This window comes from Rhinatrema bivittatum, chromosome 2 (genome assembly GCF_901001135.1).
Source record: "Rhinatrema bivittatum chromosome 2, aRhiBiv1.1, whole genome shotgun sequence".
Lineage (NCBI taxonomy): Eukaryota > Metazoa > Chordata > Amphibia > Gymnophiona > Rhinatrematidae > Rhinatrema > Rhinatrema bivittatum.
In genome coordinates, this window is record NC_042616.1 from 722540509 (window position 1) to 722562496 (window position 21988).

At 43.2% G+C, this 21988-nt stretch overlaps 1 long non-coding RNA gene across 1 annotated transcript in view; it reads right to left on the reverse strand.

The window, feature by feature from the left end:
• Positions 1 to 6651: 6651 nt before the first annotated feature.
• LOC115085605 overlaps positions 6652 to 21988 on the reverse strand; it is an 85075-nt gene continuing 69738 nt past the window's right edge. The window contains exons 2-4 of the long non-coding RNA XR_003854905.1: positions 14911 to 14990; positions 14747 to 14809; positions 6652 to 7427 (exon numbers count right to left, since the gene is read on the reverse strand). This is a non-coding gene — a long non-coding RNA (uncharacterized LOC115085605). The remainder of the gene's footprint in view (positions 7428 to 14746; positions 14810 to 14910; positions 14991 to 21988) is intronic.

A 21988-nucleotide genomic window follows, 5' to 3' on the forward strand; every position in this document is an offset into this window, starting at 1 on the left:
CTTGCTTACTGCCAGCCCTTCTTCAACCTGCAGCAGCCCCTCCATTTCCTACCCCTTCTCAGCACCCATGCTCTCCAGGAGACTCCCCCATCCCCTCCCCAGCAGTCTCACTCAACGCCCTCTATCCACTACACACTAATATTGCACAAGGATTTCCCTGTGACTCACCCCCTCCCTTTTTGTGACTAGTTTGTCTCCGCGTCTCCTGCCCTCAACTTCCTCTCCTCCACCCCCCACCCCCCCTTTCCAATTGGCTATGTGCTACCAGGCATGGATTTAGGGTTTTCCACTCCTTGGCTCTTTTGATGCTTTCGCCTCCCATTTCCTGTAAGGGGCTTTTACAATAGAAAATAATCTAACACAATAATATCTTTATTTTAAAAGTGCATCCAACCTCTATTAAAAAAAAATACACAGGATAAACAGTTATAGTAACAAAATACACTGTATCCAAAATATCCTGCAGGCCAAAAACAAAATCTGACAGGGTACACTATGGACCAGCACCATAACTGTTGTGTTCCGCGGCCGTCCGCGGGTGCGGCCCCCTACCTCTTCTCCTGACCAGCCCAGCGGCAGCGGCGGGGCCGACTGCCCTGCGCCGAGATCGGCACCCCCACGTGGCGGCGTGGGCCTTTGGGCTGGCCGCCGGGATCAGAGCCGTCCCTGTTCCTCCCTCGCGGCCGCTGCTGCTCTCCTCCGTGGCCCGGATCCAAGATGGCTGCCGCCACCCTTAGGCGCGAGGCTGCGCCCCTTCACTAGATTTAAAGGGACCTCGTCCCTTTAATTGCCTGCAGCTGATTCCTATCTCCAGGGCCAGAGGAAGTATAAAAGGAGACTTCCTCTGACCATTCCTTGACTTGGCAATGTCTCCTGTGAGAGTTGTTTGAGTCTGCTTGCTTCAGTGAGTTCCAGTGTCTTGACTCCTTGTTCCAGTTTCATCTTGGTATTCCTGGTATTGACTTTGGATTGGCTAGCGGTGATTTCTGGTATTGACTTCGGACTGGCAAGCGGTGATTCTCTGGTGTGTGACCTCGGACTGGTAAGCGACGACCCTCTGGCACTTGACCTTGGACCTCTTCCTGACCATCATCTCCAAGGGCCCACCTATGTCCCAGCGGCCCGGGTCCCTACGGGCTCCTCCTGGGGGGACCGCAGGCTTCCAGGGGTGAAGCTCCAGACAGCCCTTGCATCGTACGTCTGTTCCTTGACCTCTCAAGGATCCACCTAAGTCCCAGCAGTCTGGGTCCCTACGGGCTCCTCCTGGGGGGACCACGGACTTCCAGTGGCGAAGACACACCTCCGTTCCTTGATGTCACGACTTGTCATCTGCCTTTACAGTCATATGGCCGGCGCCATTTTCCGTACGGAAAAATGATTCGACTGCAGGAGGTCGTTCCGGACCCCCGCTGGACTTTTGGCAAGTCTTGTGGGGGTCAGGAGGCCCCCCCAAGCTGGCCAAAAGTCCCTGGGGGTCCAGCGGGGGTCCGGGAGCGATCTTTTACACTCCTGATGTCGGGGGACAAAAAAACAAAATGGCGCCGGCCTGTCATATGACAGGTCAAAGGTAGCGCTGGCGCCATTTTGTTTCTACAACGCACGGAGGTCCGAGAGTAAAAGATCACACCGGGACCCTTCCTCTGGACCCCAGGTAATTTAAGGCATTTTGGGGGGGTTCGGGAGGGTGGGGGATTTATTTTAAAGGGTCGGAGTGGGTTTTAGGGTTGTTTTAGTGTGCCGGTTTTCCCGCCCTTCCCCCGATTTACGATTTTTTGACGATAAATCGGGGGAATTGTTATTGTATCGCGGCTCTAACGATTTTTGACGATTTAAAATATATCGGACGATATTTTAAATCGTCAAAAAACGATTCACATCCCTATTAAACACCTCTATCATATCCCCCCTCAGTCGTCTCTTCTCCAAGCTGAAAAGTCCTAACCTCTTTAGTCTTTCCTCATAGGGGAGTTGTTCCATTCCCCTTATCATTTTGGTAGCCCTTCTTTGTACCTTCTCCATCGCAATTATATCTTTTTTGAGATGCGGCGACCAGAATTGTACACAGTATTCAAGGTGCGGTCTCACCATGGAGCGATACAGAGGTGTTATGACATTTTCCATTTTATTCACCATTCTCTTTCTAATAATTCCCAACATTCTGTTTGCTTTTTTGACTGCCGCAGCACACTGAACCAACAATTTCAATGTGTTATCCACTATGATGCCTAGATCTCTTTCTTGGGTTGTAGCACATATGCACATGTGTCATAAAACTGTCTATCTGACTGCATATGCAGACACGATTTTATATTGATGCCCAGATATGTGCGCGAATGCTGTTTCGAGCGTGTAAGTGGGGAGAATTTTAGTAGGTAGACGCAGCGACGCAATAGCCCTTTTCCCAGTTTGCCCCAGTAAAGGAGAGGACTTCCTAAACTCTGGTGAATAAAATGAGAAGCTTAGGAGTGAGTGCCGAGGTGGTGGCCTGGATTGCAAACTGGTTGACGGACAGAAGACAATGTGTGATGGTAAATGGAACTCTCTCTGAAGAGAGCGGTTTTAAGCGGTGTACCACAAGGATCGGTGTTGGGACCGGTCCTGTTCAATATCTTTGTGAGCGACATTGCGGACGGGATAGAAGGTAAGGTTTGTCTTTTTGCGGATGACACTAAGATCTGCAACAGAGTGGACATGCCAGAAGGAGTGGAGAGAATGAGATGGGATTTAAGGAAGCTGGAAAAGTGGTCGAAGATTTGGCAGCTGAGATTCAATGCCAAGAAGTGCAGAGTCATGCATATGGGGAGTAGAAATCCGAATGAACTGTATTCGATGGGGGGAGAAAGGCTGATGTGCACGGAGCGGGAGAGAGACCTTGGGATATGAAGTCTGCGAAACAATGCGACAAGGCGATAGCAAAAGCCAGAAGAATGCTGGGCTGCATAGAGAGAGGAATATCGAGTAAGAAAAGGGAAGTGATTATCCCCTTGTACAGGTCCTTGGTGAGGCCTCACCTGGAGTACTGTGTTCAGTTCTGGAGACCGTATCTACAAAGAGACAAAGACAAGATGGAAGCGGTACAAAGAAGGGCGACCAGGAAGGTGGAGGATCTTCATCGGATGACGTACGAGGAGAGATTGAAGAATCTAAATATGTACACCCTGGAGGAAAGGAGGAGCAGGGGTGATATGATTCAGACTTTCAGATACTTGAAAAACTTTAATGATCCAAAGACAACGACAAACCTTTTCCGTAGGAAAAAAATCAGCAGAACCAGAGGTCACGAGCTGAGGCTCCGGGGAGGAAGACTAAGAACCAATGTCAGGAAGTATTTCTTCACGGAAAGGGTGGTGATAGTGTCTAATGATCTGAAGTCAGCGCAACAATGTGACAAGGAGATAGCTAAAGCCAGAAGAATGCAGCCCAGCATATTCCTCTCTCTATGCTGGGCTGCATCTTCCTCCTCAATTCCATCGATGATAATATCATCATGGAGCAAATAGTGCATCAGCTTGCAGCAGGCCTGGCTGGATACCGAATCTTGTACCAGATGGAGGTGCTTTCTGGCAAAGAAAAGGATACCTCTGATGCAACAATCATCTTGGATGGATCACTGAGTGGATTACTTAATTCCTTTCAAATGCAGTTTTTGAACTATTTGTTCCTTGTCTTGAATAAATCCTGTGCTAAATGGCATTCCCAGAACAGGTAACGTGGGCTGTTTCATCTGCTGTGCAACCCTTTGGGCAGTGCTATTAACACAGTGCTGGACACAGGACTTGGCAAACAAGGCAGATTCCCGAGCCCCAGAAATAAGGAGCCCCAGGAACGAAGGAAAGTCCACCACCGCAAATAGCTGATTGCTTGGCAGTAATTGGAAGGAACATCAGTATGGGTCCTGTAGGCTGGCAAATGGTCACAGACCTTGCAGTACTCCTTCTCTTCATATGGGTTTTTTTTTTTTTTTTTGGTAAAAGGAATCTAATGTGGGAAGAGGGGGCAGGGCCTGTGAGCATGCTTTGGCTCTCAGACCCCCACTATTACTGCTATCACTAAGCTCCAGGCCAACCAAAAGAGGTAAAGGCTAGAGAGAGACTGGTGGTAGTGATGATGATGATTTGACGTGGAAAAGGGCCACGAGGGGAGGGGACAGAATGAAGTGGACAAGGGAACAGGACATGTGGAAGAGGGGAACAGCAGGGAAAAAACCCAGGAAGGGGACATGTGAGGGAGGGAGAGGACGAGGAGGAAACATATGGGAGGATAGTATTTTATTTATTTATTTATTTATTTATTTATTTATTTAACATCTCTTTTATACCGATATCCGTTCGCACATCGCATCGGTTCACAATAAACAAAAACTTTTGGGCGGGGCCCTTACATGTAACAGATAACTTAGTGAACTAGGAAAAATACAATTAACTTTTGGGAGGAGCCCTTACATATAACAAACATCAATGGGTAGATGCAATGCAATAGAACTGTAACTATAACTATATACATGAGAGTGCACAGTACAAAATCAGCGGACATAAGGCGTTCATAACAAAATAACATTGTAAAATTCACAGAGGGGTTTTATGTAATAGGGGGTGACATGGGGTAGTATGGAAAAAAGACCCAGGAAGGAGCCCAATATTAAAAGTTCCCTGGGGCCACCAAGAATCTAGGTGCAGCACCGCCAGTACACGCAGAGGTCACTTGGGTGCATGAGTAATCTTATGGACAAGCTAACCTGTATGATCTTCACTGTGATGTATTTGTGCTGGTTCATCAATCTTCTCAATGCAATGTTCTGACATACTACAGTACACTTAACTTCCAGAAGATTGATCACAAGTTGCGTAGTGTCCTTTGCACAGATTGTAACATAGTTAATTATGACAGATAAAGATCAAAATGGTCCATCCAGTCTGCCATGCAAGTTGCTTAGGGAAGTAACTGCTTCTCCCTGCAGGTACCCCTATGCAGTAATGTTATACCTAAAGTTAAAAGAAGTTACCCCCATAATCTCTTCATTTCCATTCTCTAGCCATTAGGGATAATGGGATAAGGGTTACAATTACACTGAATGTGGAACTTGTAGTCTTTGGAGTTTTTATTAAATATAAATAAATAAACTTTATTTTTTTAATTCCATTTGTTAGCAGGATTAATAAACTACAAAATAATTTGCTGTCCTGTCTAATTTTAATCAAATATGGGTCCTAAAATGAAAAACATAATTAGGGAAATTAATTGGTCACAAGTGACTTTCTGTGAATTATGAGATACTCTTGAAAATATTTAGTTCTTATCAAAATGTGGTCTGGTTCCGGGAAGGCAGAGAACCCCATAAATGATAGATGGAAAGACCAGTGAAAGTGAGACCGACGCTGGGAATGTGGAAACTGAGAAAACTATTGAGGGACAGTGATTCATATTTGAGCATGAGGACCTTGCTCCAGGCTCCTGTGTATAGTGGCTGTTGGTATCCATAAGGCTGCCATGATATGTTGTAGTCTGAATTCCTTCAAAAACAAAACAAAAATCTGTTGATGAGGGCACAGATGCCCTGGAAATGTGCCCATTGCTGGCACAGAATAGGCTGGCAAGACTGGCGCTCTGTAGGCACCCTGTTGGGGGGCTGTGCTGAGGTGAAAGAAGGATTGTCATAGCCTAGGTGCAGGGCTGCTTATAAAGAGCTCTGTTGTTGTTGTTGTTTTTTTCACTTTTGCCATGGCCCAGGAATAAAAGGGGCCAAGGGCATGGGGAAAGAGGCAGCAGCCATGGTGGAACCAAATTTAAATAAATAAAAGGGCACTTTTAGTGATGGGGGTGCCCTGAGCAAGCCACCAACGTATGTTTAAAATATGGTGGAAGTCATTTGTTTGGACACAGGGACCATTAATAAAATCAGGCCACAGGACAGGGTGCCACATAGATAAGCAGCCATGAGGAAATTTCACTGAAATCACAGGGGCTCTCCACTGTTTGCAGTTCTCCGTGCAGCATAATTTGCATATTGCCATGACAATGGAGTCTGCTGGTTGAAACAGTTTCAGCAGGAGGGACAGCTGCAAGGAGAAACGCCACCTTGTAAAAATGGCGGCAGAGGAACATCAAAGGAGCATAGAGACCAGCTCCCCTGGCACTTCTGGAGACAGTTTAGCCACTTTTAAATGTTAGAAATGAAATGGAAATGGTTGTCGCCTGTTGCCTGTGTTAGGAATCTAGGAACTTTTAAAATGCACTATTTTTTAAGTGATGTCACCAGAGCAGGGATCTGCTTTGGAAGCAAAGAATGGCAGTTGAAATAGTTGTATCAGAAGACAGAAAAGCAAGAAGCGCAGTTCATCAGTTCTGCCATGACCAGTATAAAAAAAAAAGAGAAAACCTAAGGGGAACATTTATGGGAATTTATAATAACTACACTTGGGGCCTCATTTTCCAAAGCTATCGCAGGCCTGCGCTACTGAAATTGGTGCGGAGTCAGCCCCGGAAGAGGAGGAGTCGGGGGCGTCACCGGGGCCGACTCCGCGAGGACGGCGCGCACAGCAGAAAGGTAAGGCCCTTTTCGCTGGCTATTTCGCACCCAATAACTACACCTTCTATGGTGTAGTTATTGGGCGCAATGCCAGCAGCGATCGCATCGCGGAGGTGCGACCGCCCCCGCACCCCCCGTTAGTGTGATTTTCTACAGTATCGCAGGCCTGCGATACTTTAGAAAATGAGGCCCTTAGTGTGTGAATGTGGAGGATTGAATGATATATGAATGGCTCTGACCCAAAGTTGTTCCTGACTCCCTGCAACAAGGTATTGGTTAGAGTAGATAACTGTAATAAAACAGAGCAGGAAGGTGGGGAAAGTGTGTAAGAGAAAGTACATGTTAAAGAAGTGTATGACACAACATATTTAAAAAATTCAGTAAATGGTAAACCACGTTATCAAAAGTGCCAATGTTATTTAACCTATGACAAAAACCCTCCTTCGGGAGCCAATATGCTTACACTATGCCGAGTTTTCATTATATTCACTTAAATGAATATGGGATTTGTAACCCAGTATAAAGTGAATTGCTCACCACAAATTGTTTGTAATCATCGGGTTCGTCAAATTAAGTTATTTTTAAAGGAGATAAACCTTAACTGTTCCGTTTTTTTCTTTTCATTTTTTTTCAATTTGTTTCTTGTTTATATCCACACAATTTATCCACAGCAAATTATATCCACAGAAAAAAGAGGACACTTATCGTAGTGTTGTATAGCAACGGCACGTAGCTTATGTGCCCTGCCTGGAACGCCCGATAACTAAGGCACTAAGGGGTAGATTTGTCACTTGTGCACGCCGCGACCATGTGCCCGCACTTCCCGGCGGGCATACCTGGATGTGCCGATTTTCTACCATGCACAGAATACCTTATCTCAGTCACACGTGCAGGCCTTCACCTAACAAAGAATAAAGAGACCATAAAGTATAAATAGAAACATGCAGACAAAAACTGAACTGGAAACTGCAACAAGCCAGAGACTCAGTGTACAGTACAACAATGGAAAAACAGAAATATCACCAGTTGTCAGAAAACAAATCAAGAAATATAAAATCAATAGCAGTAAAACCATACTAATAAAAAGAACAGATTATTTCAAAAAAGCTGATGAATAGAATATCTAATAATTAAAAACTCATATAAAAAATTTCCAGACACTAATAAAATATTTCAAAACAGCAGACACAAAGACCCAATAATTAAAATTAATAAGGATAAAAAAATGTTCTGCTCTGCATACCTGGGAACGTTGGCTTTCCAAGTGCCCTACGATTGTTGTGAATTAGCAGGAGGAGGGAAGAGGAGGGGAGATGGGGTTTGCTTGCAACTTTCTCCTCTCTCAGTCACAAACTTACACACACACTCTCTCTCTTTCTCTCACTTACTCACGGGCTTCTCCATGTCACACACACACATGCTTTCTCCCACACATTCTCTCAATCACACACAGATAGACATGCTCTCTCTCTCTTACACTTATACACACAGGCTCTCAATCACACACACACACACATGCTCTCTCTCACCCACACAGGCTCTCAATCACACACAGAAACCATGCTTTCTTGCTCTCTCACTTAAACACACTGGTGCTTAATCATACATACAAATGCTCTCTCACACATACAGGCTCTCAATCACTCACATACATGCATGCTTTGTCTCTCACACACAAAAGATATCAATCACACACTGACACAGCTCTCATTCTCACACTTAACACACATGTGCTCTCTCTCACACACACACACACACACACTCAATCACACAGTTACACACAAGCTATCTCTCTCACAGACATTCAGGGTCTCAAACACACATGCTCACTCATTCACTCACTCCCTGCCCACCAAAAAACAATTGGTGGCAGTTGCAGCCTCCTCTTCCAGCCATTATGGTCTTGAGAAAGGAGTCCCATCAGCCGTGGGGGCTGACATTGATTGTCATTTTGCTGTGGGCCGCACTGCCCTTCTCCTTTGGGCCAATGCTGCACATACCTGTAGCTTAGCAGGGTCTCTTCTTCCTGCAGGCATGGCCACTGCACATCGCTTCCTCGTCTGGGCCGCAGAGGTAGGAGGAAGAGATTGTGCTCCTAGTGCCACTAACTGAGTGCTTCTTCCAGCTCTTAGGCAGAGTTCCATCTGGGCTATCGGCATTTCACGCTCAGGCAAAGAGGAAGAGGTCGCATATTGTTGGGGCAGGGGGAGCAGCTGGGCCAGCGGTGGATCGGGAAGTGTGGCGACACACCAGCATGTGCTTGGTGACACACTGGTGTGTTACGATACACTAGCTGAGACCTGCTGGTCTAACAAATCCTGCAGCGTTTTCACCCTCTATTGGAAATACTTCGGCTTACTAAATAGATCCCTAAGTTTGGACCTGAGACAACAGACAGTGAAGTGACCCCCCCAAATCACAAGGCGTGTTAGGTTAATCATATTAAATTTATGGTTAATTCCTCTTTTTATAAATTTTATTTATTTTAGATTTTTATATTCCACTTTTCGCAACACTTCAAAGTGAATTCATTCAGGTACTGGAGGTATTTACCTATCCTCAGAGGGCTTACAATCTAAGTTTGTACCTGAGGCAATGGAGGGTAAAGTGACTTGCCCAAGGTCACAAGCAGTAACTGTGGGACTTGAACGCTGGTCTCTTGGTTCATAACCCACTGCTCTAACCACTAGGCTACTCCTCAGAAGACTGTGACCATTTATAAAACCAAATGACCTCCATGTTGCATTACAGGCACTTATGCTGCTGCTCTAACCACTAGAAGTAACTTAGTGGTTAGAGGAGCAGACTGTGAGCTAGGAAAGTTAGGATTCAAATCTCACTCCTGCTTGTTATGACCTTGGGCAAGTCGCTTTACCCTCTATTGCCTCGGATATAAACTTAGGGCCTCATTTACTATGCATTTTTCCCATTGACTCAGAATGGAAGAAAAGCCTTAGTAAACCAGGCCTTAGATTGTAAGCCCTCTGGGGATAGGGAAATACCTAGAGTACCTAAATGTAATCTGCTTTGAATTGCCAAAAAGTAGAACATGAAGAAAGGATATACACTGAGCTGCCTGCAAGTTCTTTTCAACCTCATTCACTGGGTTCTCAATCTGCGATCATATAAAAGCAAATTTTGCTTACCATAAATGGTGCTTTCCATAGATAGTTGGATGAATTAACCATGCTCAATGGTTAAGTTATCAGGGGGCTCATTGCGAAGCTATCGCTCAAGGTGAGTTAAAGTTTTCTGAACTGAGCATGTGCGAGTCTTCCCACCTCCTTCCCACCTTCCTTCCATTCCTCTCTTCAATAGATAAAGCTAGTTGAGTCCTTCGTAGTAGCTGTTGTCCAGGGAGGAGGGTGGGTTTTGCATGACTAATTCATCCTGCTATCTACAGAAAACACCATTTATGGTAAGCAAAACTTGTTTTTTATTCATCGATAAGCAGGCTGAAGTAGCCATGCTCAATGGGGAGTCCCAAGCTGAGAGTTGGTACATGAGAAGAGTCTTATTGTTGCTGTTTTTTCTTTTTTGCAACCCGGCCTCCATCATACACAGCCAACTAAGATGTAGTGGCGCAATTAAGGACTGCACTGTCTATGGACTGTCAGCTGTGACTGCTTTAGCAAGGCAGTTGTGTTTTTTCAAAGTACGTATGGATGACAAAGTGGCAGCTTTGCTTATGTCCTCAATGGCAATATTATTCAAGTGTACCTCATACACTCTCATGAAGTCCGGAAGATTGAGAGAATGAGTGAGCATAGCAGTGTTTAATGCAGGCTGTGATCCAGTTAGAGAGCGTTCGCTTTGTCATTGGTGACCCTAGTCTGTTAGGGTGTTAGGAAATGAACAGCTGGGATCTTTCCTATAAGTCTGAGTCTGTCTTTTATAGTACACTAGGGCTTACTTGCAATCTAGCATATGGAGAAGTTTTTTCCTTTTATACTTGTGTGGTTTTGGGAAAAACGTTGGAAGCAAGATTCTCTGGTTCAATTGGAATGGGGATACCACTTTCAGTAAGAATTTTGGGTAGGGTCAGAGGGACACCTTGTCATGGAAGAACTGGAGATATGGTGGGAAATGCACCAGAGCCTGGATTCCACTTATTCTTCATGCAGAGATCACAGCTACCAAGAAGATCACTTTCCATGTGAGAAATTAAAAAAAAATGTCCAAGGCCAAGGGTTCAAAGCGAGGTTTCATTAGAGAATAAGGACTATATTGATATCCCACAGCATTGGGAGTCACCTCACTGGGGGATCATAGGTGAAGAAGTCCCCTCATGAAGCAGGAGATTAGTGGGTTTGTGGAAATTGGAGCTCCATTTTCCTGATGATAGTGTGCTGCTATGGCACTCAGGTATACTCTAACCAAAGTGGTTATGAGTGTGGTCACAGAGAGGTGGTGAAGATAGGACAACAAATGTTGGGGCTCACACTTAAAGAGGTCTAGACAATGCTGCATGCACCAATTGGGGTAGCGAAGCTATTTGAAACTGTAATTCCACCTAGTTGAAGGTTTTCTTGCTGAGAGAAGGACACTCTGAATTGGGTCTGGAAGGTTCCAGTGCACTAGGGTTGCGTGTTCAACATCCATGCAATTAGGTTCAAAGTTGAATACAATGGATAGAGAAGATATCCTTCCTCCTGTGTCAACAGATCTGTTCCTGAGGTGTTGTGGAGGGGAATTTGAGTATTGTACGAGATATGCATACCATGGCTACTTGGGCCAGGCAGAGGCTATTAGAATCATCATGGCTTGATCTCACATGCATTTTTGCACCATTTTGGGAATTAGTCCCTTACTCCCTTACTCCATGACAACAGGAATGCGTCTGGCACTTCCCAGTGAGGACTGGGACGAATTGAATAGAACTGGAGAACTTTATTTTTCTGTTCCATGGGAAATAAGTCTATCCAGGGTTGACCCCAACGTTGGAACAAGGCAACTGCAGATTATGCACTACAAACTATTCAAGTGGGCAGAATATCCTACTGAGGTGGTCCATCTCCATGTTCACAATGCCTAGCAAGTACATCGATTGTAAAGTTCCATTGGCACTGTCTGCCCATTCCCATATTTTCAAGACCTCCTTGCAGAGGTTCCAAGACCCTGTACCTTGTTTGTTCACATAGAACATAGCTACCTGGTTGTCTGTATGGGTGATCAGAGCTGTCCCTTTGAGGAGGTGCTTCAACACACTGAGGGCATTTCGCAAAGCCCTGAGTTCCAGCAGATTTATAGAGCATGTCTGTTTGTCATGATTCCAAAAACCTTGCATTTTGTACTAGAGGAAGTGAGCTCCCCATCCCTTTGTGGAAGCATCAGTAGTTAGGACTAATTGATATGCAAGGAGATGTCTTCCTCCAATATGTTTGGCTGAGCCACCATTTTATTTCCTGTGTCATCGATTGCATTATTTGCACTTTTGTTGACAATGGTTGAAGGAATTGGCACTATTGCCTTTTTGACCCCTTTTGCAAATGAGATATATGTAGTCGTGTTAATGGAACTACGTGGATGGCAGCCACCATATAACTGAGCACAACAAGTACATGTCAAATTGGTGTTCCCCCCGCACCTTAGAAGTCTGTTTGCGAAGATGCAAAGTTTGAGTGACTGCTTATGAGGGAGAAAGACTCAATCAGATCCAAGCCTATTTGCGCTTCTATGAATTGGAGTTGTTGTGCCGGGAGGAGCATAGATTTCTCATAATTTATGAGAAATACCAAGGTTTCTAGGCAGTGTATTGTCATTTCGGTATGATAATGAAGTGTCCATTCGTTTGGTGCTATTATTAACCAGTCATCCAGATAGGGAAAGAGACGCACTCCGAAATGACATAATGTGCCAAAGCCACTGCTAAGCATTTCGTGAAAGCTCTTGGCGCAGATGAGAGTTCAAACAGGAGGACCTTGTATTGGTAGTGCATCGGTCCAACCTGGAAGCAGAGGTAGCACCAACAGCAGGGATGGATTGGGATATGTGCACATGCATCCTTTAGGTCGAGAGAGTACATTCAATTGTTGCGCTGGAAGAAGGGTAATGCGGTGCCTGTAGATGTCATCTTGAATTTCTCCTGATGGAAATGTTTGTTTAGTGACCAAAGATCTAGCATGGAGGAAAAGATCCCCATCTTCTTGAGAATTAGGACATAATGTGAGTAATACCCCTTATTGTAATCTTGGGGTGGTATCTCCTGTATTGCCCTCTGGTCTAGCAATTTCTGTGCTTCTTGAGTCAGAAGAGGCAGATGGTTGTGTAATACAACAAGGATTTGTGGTCAGGAGAAGTTGAAGTGATAACCTGTTTGAATTATTTTGAGACCCACTGGTCATTAGTTATCTTTATCCAGGCATGTTGGAAGTTTTGTATTCTGCTCCTGACCAGAATCTGTGGCTGTTGCAATGGATTGGTTAAAAACTCTGAGGTTTTGTGGAAGGTTGTGGCTGCGGCTTTGGTGTGTGCCAGGCTGTCTAGCATCCCCTTTGTTGAGTGGATTGTGGCTGTTGTCGGCTTTGCTGGAAAAAAGGCTGACAATAAGGATGGTATGATTGGTACTGCCTACAGGGGTAGTTTGGCTGTTTATATTGACAAAAATAACATTGATTATTGCCCCCCCCCCCCCCACCCTGGTTTGTTCTGTGTTGACAGGGATTGAACAGCCACATTCTGTTCCTTGATCTGAGCAACTGTTTCTCTTAATTTTTCTCAGAAGTATTCTCCCAAGCATAGGAGATCATCAAGCTTCTCGACACCTTACCTGATTCCGCTTGCTCGCAACCAAGCCATTGTTCTTGCACCAATGGATGCCGTAGATGTTCTCACCATTGTATCAGATACTTCATAGACTAGGTGAATGAGATGTCTAAGACCTTCCTCTAGGTCATGAAGTGATTGGAGCATTAACTGTTTGCTGGAGTCTGAGTGAATATATGGCTTTAGGTTTTGTACACAGTCATATAAGTATTGAACTACATACAATTGATGTTGTTCTCGCAGCTAACATGGTTCCTAGGAAAACCTTTTTCCCAAAATCATCTAGGACAGAGATTTCCAACCTGGGGTCTGTGGACCACCAGGGGTCCATGAGACCATCCCAGGGGGTCCTCCAGAAAGGATGCAAGAAAGTTTAGCTGGGGAAAAAATGAGTAGGCTGCTGCTACCTGTGATGAGTTGAGCTGCTGCCACAGCCTATTATGGACCCAAAAACTTCACCCCATATTATTACAGACCAGGAGGAGGGGGACAAGGAGGGGCCATTTGCATCGATTAGAAGCCTCAAACTGCATTGCTGCATGTTTAGCACAATTAGGAAAAAGAGGGACCAACTGCAGCCTTCAAGAATCATAAATCCCAGTGCTGCACTTTGTGAGAATGTGGGGAAGAGAGCAGGGCATTAGGCACCCTAGGCAAACCTTCTGCCTTGTTCCCCCTCTCTCTTCCCCCGGGTCCAGGCCCCAGCTCAGGCGCCGACCTCATTCACTCAGACAGGCCCCCTCTCTTACATAGACTTAGGCTCCTTGTCTCATTCACACATGCACCCTTATACAGGCTCCCGCCCTCTCTCTCACTAACACCATTGCTCTCTCATACACACAATCCCTCTCGGTCACACACCCACACCCACACACAAACAGAGGCACCGCTCATGGCCTGCCGAGACTCTGCCTCTTTTGGCTGCGAGCAGAATGGGCGCTGCTCGCGGTCCACTGATTCTCTGCTTCTCTCAGCTGTGAGCAGGATGGGCGTTGCTTGCAGCCCACCGAGTGCCTGCATTTCCTGGCCACAAGCAGGATGGGTGCTGCACATGGCCTGGTGAGCCTCTGCCAGTCGTGGCCTGCCAAGACTCTACTCCTCTCAGCTGTGAGTGGGATGGGCTCTGCTTGCAGCCCCATATGGCTGCTTTTTGCCACCCCCTAATGCCTGGTGCCCTGGGCGATGCCTAGCTCGCATATTGAAATGCACTGGCCCTGGAAGAGAGGGGCCAATTGCAGCTGTCAGAACTTTTGTAAATGTATAAAAATGTAACATATAAAAATTAAAAACAACTAGGTATATAAACGAATAGACAGAATATAATGAGCAATCACATGCATGCAATAGAAAATTTCATAATATGTACTAATATGATGGGGACATAGGTTAGAGAAAGAAAAAAAGGAAAAACGTTTATTAATTCAATTAAGTAAATAGATAATATGAAGCTAGTACCTTTTTTTGGACACTGGAACAGCTATCTTTGTTCAAACAGTATGAATTCCTTAATTAATAGTTCTATAGGGAAACAAAGGCAAAAAATTAATGTTCCAGAGCAATATTAACTCAAAATATTGAACAATCTTTATTTAATATGAAAAAGAATTATGATATTTTACCTCTATGACAGCGTCCATCTGTGCCTCAAATTGTATGTTGCACATTAATCACTTGAGATTTGCTGTAATAATATTCACATCTAAAAAAAAAAGCCATGTGGCATCAATAACATTTTTATTAAGGCTGACAATGATACACTGAATCTACACGTTAATCCAAACTTTGCCAACCTTAATTACATACTTAAGCATTTCAAAATCTTATGACCTTTTAGAAGATGTCTCAATGAGTAAACCGAGACTCCATCTCATACTTTGTGGAAAAACTAGTCCTCATGCGCCACAACTTGTACCTTTGAAAATATGTTAATCGTGCTTTATGTTAAAAGCTGTTAGTAATTTCATTGAGGAACACTCCAAATAATATTATTTTTGGTAGTAAGGTCTGTCTGAGAATCCACTGTCGGTATCATTTATCATAAACAACTATTTTCGACAAGAGATCGCGTTTTGTTTTTTTTTCTAAAAGAATTACACTGACGAGTGATTTCATTCATAAATTGCTCTTAAGTGGCCGCTCAGTCTGGTTCATTGGTATAAATATATTTCGTGCATCCTGATTTTGTGTTTGTAGATAAATAGATCTTAGCTTAGCAGATGCAATTCATATATTGAGAGCCTTAAAATCCAGTCATCTAACACTGTTAAGGTTTAATCCCATTTATAACTACATAAAAAGCTGCGGAAAAAACTATAACTCTTGCGGCCGATTACTCTATTGCGGTGCGCAATGTAAACTCTTAGGTAAGCAGTAAAAGGTAATTAGAAGATCACAATCGATTTGCTCTTAAAACATTCTAAAAAATGTGTCCTAAAGAGCATTTAAATTACATTCAATATATTAATGTCGTAACATCGCTATGGCATTCAGGTGTTCTTTTATCTGCTTCTTGGCTCTTATAGATTGTCTACCGTACTGTTTTTTTGGACCATACTGTAGGCAAAATTTTGATTATTTATACTTTGTTTTTACTTGATTTATACTTGATCTCCTTGATAAATACAATCCAAGAACTAAGACAACTGGTCTATGTTCTTTTATCTGCTTCCTGGCTCTTATAGACCGTATTCCGTACTGTTTTTTGAAACCATGCGTCCTGTGTGCGCCGTGCGTTGTTTCTAGAGGTATGCTGTGTGACACTTTTTTAGATGTGCTGTGTGCCATCTTCTTTTTAACCACTACTGTTTTGAAAAGGGAGTGTCGTCAATGCTTCTGGCACTATTGGCCTAGTAGGTGGCCACTCAGACTCTACATGGCAATTTTTGTCCTGGAAGTCTTTTCATGCACTTGGGGAGATCTGAAAGGATTTCCTGTTTTCCCCATTAGTGCTGCAACTACTGCCAGAAGAGGAGCTACCTGCCAGATGATCAGACTTAACTCTGAGGCAAGCTATCTTGTCAGCCCTCTGGTGTTAAGCTCTTGGGGACATGCTGCCGCAGTCCTGACAATTTGCCTGGTCATGCTCTGGATCTAGGAAAAGGTAGCAATAGTTGTGGCCATTCGTAATGGACATTATGTGTATCCACAGGAACAATATTTGAATTCTGAAATCAGATGGGAAGTCATGTTCAGAACTAAAAAGTGCTTTTGGTTCGCTAAGAGTGTTGAAAATGAGAGCTCTGAAGAATAGATAGACAGGATCTCTTGCATACGTGTGAAGTGTGTTTAAAAAGAGACTTAAGAGAATTCTGGAGCAGTCGGTCATGCGGGAAGGCCCATGCATGCTCAGTACACAAAAACTTTGACTGACTTAGGCCTGGATTTATCAAAATGCGGTAAGTACCGCATGCGATAGCAAAAGGGGCGTGGTTTATGCAAAAATTCAGTTTATCGCAATTTGCTATGTGAAGAGCTAAGTTAGTGCACATTGAGATAACAATATCTGAATTTGTGATAGATGTCAGACCTGTTGTAATTCCTGCATATGACCACTGGGTGGACTGAGAGAGAGAGAGAGAGAGAGACTGGCCATAATGTCATCCCCATAGGTAGGTATTTGTATCCCTATGGTAGGCCCACCGAGTAACGCGAGGTGGGGTTTAGGTATGAGTGTAGGGGGTTAGGGGCCACTTTGACATTCTATGTGACACATACGAACAGAACAGTGGTCTCTTGTGAAGACTTGATGACCTTTGGAGTGAGGAAACTCATTCCAAGATGAGATTTGTGCAGTGTTCTCTCAACCTAGCTTGATGGACTCTCTACCTGGGTAACATCAAGCTAGGTGGAGAGGACATTGCCCAAATCTCATCTTGGAGTGAGTTTTCTCACTCCAAAGGTCATCAAGTCTTCACAAGAGACCACTGTTCTGTTCGTATGTGTCACATAGAATGTCAAAGTGGCCCCTAACCCCCTACACTCATACCTAAACCTCACCTCGAGTTACTAGGTGAGCCTACCATAGGGATACAAATACCTACCTATGGGGATGACATTATGGCCAGTCTCTCTCTCTCTAGGCTCTGGGCCCTTCAGATAGGCCTTACAGGAGACATCACAAAAGGCAATGAAACCTTACCACACAGTCACAGCAGCTATCAGCAGCCTAATGCAATTCAAAGAGGTGTAGTTAAAATTGGCATTACAGCTGTGCAATAGCTCTTCACAGACAGGCTAACCCAGCCCACACTCCTCCTATTTTCTGAATTTGCATCGCACCATAAGATATGGTGCTATCGCATGCGTTAACGAGGCTTTTCGCATTTTGATAAATGACCCCCTTAGAGAGACAGCTCTGCAAGATACCACCTGATTATTTCACCCATTGAGCATGGCTAATTCAGCCTGCTTATTGACTGAAAACCGCCCTTTTGTCATTTTTACATTGGTTGTCAATCAAATGGAGGATTTTGTTTAAACATTCTTCCTTGATTCACAGGGATGATACAGAATGACCACACCTGTTGGGTTAAAACTCTATTAAGAATATATAAACTGCCATGTCAGCTAAAATCAGAATGGAAATGCTTGTTGGATATTCCAACTTTATAGCTGGCATGACTTAATATTACCAAACAGAGGGTATTTTCAGTTGAAGGCCCTTCAAATTGGAATTCATTGCCAGATTCAATTCGGAAAATTGAATGTCATGACTTTTTAAAGAAAGCACTAAAAACATATTTAAACAGGCTTTTTATTAAGAGACTATATGCTTTATAGTATTAACTAGACAGTGACACCAGGAATGGATGACAATAGTTTGGATTGCTTATTATCATGATCAATGTTTTGGGTGATGTTCATCTTCCTTTTTAGTGTGTTTCTCTTTTATGTATACCTAATAATTCTGATATTTTTATGCATATGTTATTTGTTTTCATTTTTATGTATGTTATTTGTTATCCACCATGACCTATTTTTGTGATATATGTAGAATATACATTTTAATAAACTAAACTAATACATATGGTGTATGACATATATGTCTGATCGGGGAAATATTTGGACTGCTTATATAATGAGGTGTCAACGTATACCCATACTATACAGACTTTTTAAATTTGAAGCTTTGTTCATGTTTAATGAAACAGCGGAGGACTAATTACTTCTTCTGCCTTTCCTCGGCCCTTTCTCCCCAAAGATTAAACATAAGGTTTGAGCCACAAATCAAGGATGATTCTTTCTTGGACTTTGACTGAGATGGAGAACCTGCTGCTCAACTCTGTTGAGAAGACAGAAGTATTATGACCATGGCCAAAGCGGGAGAATTACATTTCCTGTTAAGAAATATTTATTGTATTGCCACCACTGTTTTGATGTGAATAGCAAACATATTGCATGTATCTTTTATGCCTTCACATTTTGTCAACAAATGAAGTCAGCCTCTCAGCCCACCTCCCAGAAAAAAGGAATTAGTTACCCAGCACTATACCCACAAGACCTGCAAAAAAAGAATCTTAAAATGACAATAGTTTGATATTTCTTATAAATAGGAAGTAATTGCTTTGTGATTAAACAGTATTTTCTTCAATTCTTTATTTTCAATTTTTTTGAAATTATACCCAAGATATCACACTTGTACAGAAAATAAGTTGTCTTCACAGTATAATAATAGAAAGAAAATTGTGTAACAGTTACATTCTAAATTCAATGTTTCCAACAACAAAATTATAAGAAAATTGGAGAAGGGAGGGGGGGGGGGCAGAAAAGAGCATCAAATATAGGTAATTTACCCTAAATTACAAAACAAAGTCACTACCCAATAGTTCAATAGCCATTATTTTTTACATTGCCGAAGCAGTAACAGGAGTTTCCCGGAAGGATGACCGTAAAAAAGCCCTGAGCTGGTCTGGTTCTAAATATACATATTGTACATTCCTATATCTTATACAACATTTTGCAGGATATTTTAATACAAAGCTAGCACCTAGCTGAATAACTTCTGATCTCACTGAGAGAAACTCCTTACGTCTCAACTGGATTACTTTTATAACGTCCGGGTAAATCCAAATAGGATGACCAAAAAAGGATACCTGCCTATTTCTTAGGAATAATTTGAATATATAATTTCTTTCAGAAAGAAAAGCAAATGAAATAAGCATAGGCTTCCTTAAATTGATCTCTGAATGCAGTGAGGTTTCAAGAAGGTTAGTTAAGTCCAAATTTCCCACTTGAGGCCCAGCTATAGCTTGCTCCGTTGTTAGATCTCTTTGCTGTAAATAGTAAGCTTTAACGATAACTGATGTCGCTGCTTCTGGAATCTTAAGAACACGATTCATATAAATCTTGAACATATCCAGGGGGGAAGTTAGATGCTGTACCGGGAAATTGAGGACTCTCAGATTATGAGCTCTCAATGAGTTCTCTACTCCTTCCAATCTTTTGCTAGTTGTTTTTTCAGATATTATTAACTTCTGTTGCACTTTTTCTATTAAATCAGCTCTTTTTTCCAAGCCTTCCATTTTTTCATTAAATGACATTATCAATTTGTTATTAGTTATCGTTTGCTCTCTGGTATCTAAAGTTATTTGAGAGAGGGATTTAATGGATTGTTCTATAGATTTCAGCGCAGTCCAAATACCTTCTAATGTATTCGTGGTCGAAGTTGAAATTCCAATCCCTGCATTCATAGCTCTTAAATGGTTTTCTCCCTCCTCCATGTTGCCTTGTTCACACCGCACGGTTCCTTGTAGATTAGGGGTTAACTCTCCCTGATGTTTCCCTTCCAACGGGCGCAGTATAACCTCCTCCGAAGTTCTTCCCGGGTAGGCCACCTCCTCTCGCACTCCACTGGACTCTCCTTCTCATGTCGCCAAGCTTGCTCCACCCAGGTGCACTGCCTGGGGAGCTTCCATCACAACCGGTCTGCCTGGCTCTGCGTCGATAACACTTGGAAGTGCGGGCCGCTTCGACTCACCGGGGCTCAAAGAGATGTCTGAGGTCAGGGATGAGGACACACGCTCCAGCGTCTCTCTCCCAGTGACCAATCTTGCCGGCGTGGAGGCTGTTGCACCCGCAAAGAATCCATCGATTCAGGGCTGAGAGGACTCCTGGGGGGGGGGGGGGGAAGCTGTCATTTGTCCCCCTCAGTCTCCTCTTCCTCTTAGTATGGGGCATAATTACTTAGGAAATAACTCAAAGAAGTAACCAGCCTTTCCCCGACGTTCCTCGCAGACCTATTGGGTGGCGGCCATCTTGCCCCCTCTCCCATAAGCGATTAAACGGTATTTTAAGTAGATTCTTAATTATAAACTTTGTTTAAATTCATGTTGCATTGCTGCTTCTGTAAATTATTATATTGAAGGTCTGTTTAAAAAACAAAACAAGAAAATGGCTTGTGGTTTAGGATGATCTCAAGAAAAGAAGCATTGCATCTGAACATGAGATAAATGATATATTAAGAGCTGCCACTATTACATTGATAAAACCTAATACCAATCCAAGTTTTACTTAAAAAAATTTTGAATGAAGTGAGGTAGGTGAAAAAAAAAGTACAGTGGCTCAAATCAGTGACAGAACAGGGGTTCTGAAAAAGAAGCCTAGTGGTCAGAGCAGTGGGCTATGACCCAGGGAAACTAGGGTTCAACTCCCACTATCACTCCTTGTGACCTTGGGCAAGTCACATTACCCTCAGGTGCAAAATTAGATTATAAGCCCTGTGGGGATAGGGAAATATCCCTAGTACATAAATGTAATCCCCTTTGAAGTGTCAAAAAGTGGAATCTAAAAAATAAAAATAAGGGAGAGAGATACCAAGCTATGACTGTAGAAATTATTTTACATCCCAAACTAATCAGGCTGAAAAGTTTCTCTGTGCACACAAACGTACTTGTTGAACTTGTACTGCCCTATGCCAAAGAGTGAAAAGCACAATCCCATACCATAACTATGAACAATGCTTCTGTTTGAGATTCCTAGCCCAATGCACTATAAATTTTGATCTCTTGAACACCTTTTCACTTCATTTGGTTAGTTTGCAAATTTATTCCTCCCAAAGCAAAACTATTTGATTTCCATACCCAAAAATAGAAAACATAAGAGAATCACTATCTTGAATTATGGTCCGTGAAAGGAAAATAAATAATTCCCTTTACTCAGCTAGCAATTGTCTACTGTGAGTGCCAAACCCAGCCCCCTTTGCTCTGCAGCCATCGCTGTCTTTAAGAGGAAAACGATTCTTTGGAATGCTATGCGTGCACATACCTATCTGAAATCTACAGCCCACACCTGCCTAACAGGTAAACCAGATCCTCAGTGCTGGGCCCCATCGGCCACATTCCAATCAGGAAAGCTATTGCTCTGTAATTGTTACCTGTCAGACAGGTGAACGAAGCTTCTGGCCCATATCCAAACAAGCCTATGTTCTCATGAAATCCTAAACCTGGCAACCTTTGACCTTTTTGCAGTCTCACAAGACAGTCTTATGCAGAATTGGTTTAAAAATGATTGTGGCTATTCAACTGGCAGCATAAGAGGCCACCTTCTCTGTCAGTTCAGCGTCTGGTATATTTCAAAAATCCCACAAGGTTTTTTTTTTCACACAGGTTAATTCAGACCTAGCAGGAAAAAGTAGTAATGACATCATCTATGGACCTTAATCTGTTAATTTATATGATAAGGTATCGTAGATTTCACCAA